Here is a 2,680-nt window from a genome sequence, read left to right on the forward strand (position 1 = left end):
CTACAGCACTATCAGGTAAACATCTTGAAAATGAGTTCATTATTAGTGGCATATATTCTGATAGTGAAAAATCGAAGGTTATTAAATTATGGTCTGATAGAATTGGATTGCGCGGAAGTACTGTTAGATTTTCAATTTTGACACCGTATGATAATATAAGGTCAAGTGTGTGGTTACAACAATGAGTAGGTTGGTGTACACACTGACTGAAACCAATTGAGTCTAATTGCGAAATAAATGCTACGCTAAGGCTATCTTTATTATTGTCAACATGAATATTAAAGTCACCAACAATAATAATTGTATCGGTCTTTAGGACTAGGTTTGATAAAAACTCAGGGAATTCTGTTAAAAATTCAGTATAAGCCCCAGGGGCACGGTAAACTACAGCAAATATGATTGGCTGTTGGTGTTTCTTGGATTGGCGTGGAAGACTAAGAACAAGACATTCAAATGAGTTGTAGCTTAGTTTAGGTTTAGGATTAATTAATAGACTGGAGTTAAAAATAGCAGCAACTCCACCTCCTCGACCAAATTCTCTGGGAACGTGTGTATTTACATGACTTGGGGGAGTAGATTCATTTAGACTGACATATTCATCAGGATGCAGCCACGTCTCAGTGAGGGACAATAAATCTATTTTATGATCTGAGACTAGTTCATTAACTAAAATAGCCTTTGATGACAATGATCTTATGTTTAACAGACCACATTTAAAAGTCTTTATTTCCTGAGTTGTTGCAGAGGTTGTGTTAATTTGTATTAGATTTTTGTGTGGAATTCTCCCTCTGTTATTGTTTGATTTAAATAATGTAACGGGACGGTGGACAGACACAATCTCTATGGGTTTGTGGTTGTGTGACTGATCCAGAGGGAGCGCAGAGAGCACTGCAGCTCTGCGTCCTGGTCCCAACTCTGGGTTGTCATTTAATAGACTGGGTAATATTCCTAGATAAGAGAGCTGCCCCATCCCAAGTGGGATGAACGCCGTCTCTCCTAACAAGACCAGGTTTCCTCCAAAAAGTTTGCCAATTATCTACAAAGCCCACACCGTTTACAGGACACCACCTCGACAGCCAGCGGTTAAAAGACAACATGCGGCTAAACATGTCATCACCTGTTGTGTTAGGGAGAGGGCCAGAGAAAATTACTGTGTCCGACATCGTTTTTGCGAAAGCACACACCGACTCCACATTAACTTTAGTGACCTCCGACATACGAAGCCGGGAGTCGTTGCTGCCGACGTGAATTACGATCTTACTGTATTTACGTTTAGTTTTAGCCAGCAGCTTCAGTTTGGATTGAACTTGCACTCTTTATACATTTTTAGTCTGCTTTGTTCACTTTTCCTTCTTGTGTCCTCTCACAGCACATTTTAAATAAAGTTTAAAATGTATTGTTATTCATTGTTATTATTATTCACTAGTAATGATACAAATCTTGAATCTTGAAATATTTTACATGGCTTTGATGTTTGAACATTAAATTGGGAGTTTTCCTCTCAGTCAGCAAGCAGGTGTAGCTAAAATTGACTTCTCCATTATTAGCCCTCAATCAACTTGCACTCTTTATACATTTTTAGTCTGCTTTGTTCACTTTTCCTTCTTGTGTCCTCTCACAGCACATTTTAAATAAAGTTTTATCAAAACCTTGAAATATTTGAAATGTATTTTCTAAAACATTTTTATAAATTTGCACCTAGAATTGAAGACAAATACCCTGCAGTCAGGGATGTAATGGTCCTGTTTTCTCAGAGCAGAGACCTCAGGTAGGAATTAAACTTGAATGCTTGTACTGCACTACAAGCATGAGGCCTGAAAACAAAGTGTAGTACTCAAAGCTAGATCAAACAAGAGAGAGAGAATCAGGGTCTCAGCATCAGTCTTGGCCATGAAAGACAGAATTGGTGTCATGTTGCACACTGTAAGTCAAAAGGCAGAGACTATAGCTTTCCTCATTTCATACCGATCTTTCATTTGCTCACTCTTATCCCAGCAGAGTGGTGTCTCGCTGAAGAGTGTTTCTACTGGATAAAACCTTTCAGGCCATGCTAGGAATGTGCCTTTTTAAATCATTCACAGCAATTCAATTTCCAAAATGACCTTAAATAAATGAACATTCATCGCTTCCATTTACCCACCAGTGCTACATTTAATGTCTTCTTTCCTCTGCTTCTGCTGCTAAGTGTAACTCTACTGTAAGAACTATTATCTTTATGTTTGCCACATTACTGTCACTGTCTTAATTTGATCCAGTGGAGTCGCCTAAACAAATGTTTCATGTGATCAAAATGCACAAGTGTCTACTAAGTATGTAAAAGAATGCATTCAATCAGCAATAAAGCCAGTCCTTTAACAGTTACATGTGTGAAACTGTTCATTCTGAGACAAATGAGAAAGAGGTGAATGGTTAAGGTAGAAAAACTTCCACACTTGAAGGAGCCTTGCACATACATTCTCCACATTGGGTTCCTATGACAGTCTGCCCCGCTGGCTGAGCCTCAAACTTCTGTCTCATTCTGGAATATTCCCCGTCTCTCTCGCACCAGCCAGCTGCACTAGTCGCTGAGTTCGGAGGAGGAGCTTGGGGAGGAGCTTGGAGTGCTCTGGAAACCCGGATGTAACAATATAAGCAGTGGCCTGAGTGAGAGTCTGCTGAGATCCTTCAACATCTCTGATCA

This window comes from Hippoglossus hippoglossus, chromosome 7 (genome assembly GCF_009819705.1).
Source record: "Hippoglossus hippoglossus isolate fHipHip1 chromosome 7, fHipHip1.pri, whole genome shotgun sequence".
NCBI lineage: Eukaryota > Metazoa > Chordata > Actinopteri > Pleuronectiformes > Pleuronectidae > Hippoglossus > Hippoglossus hippoglossus.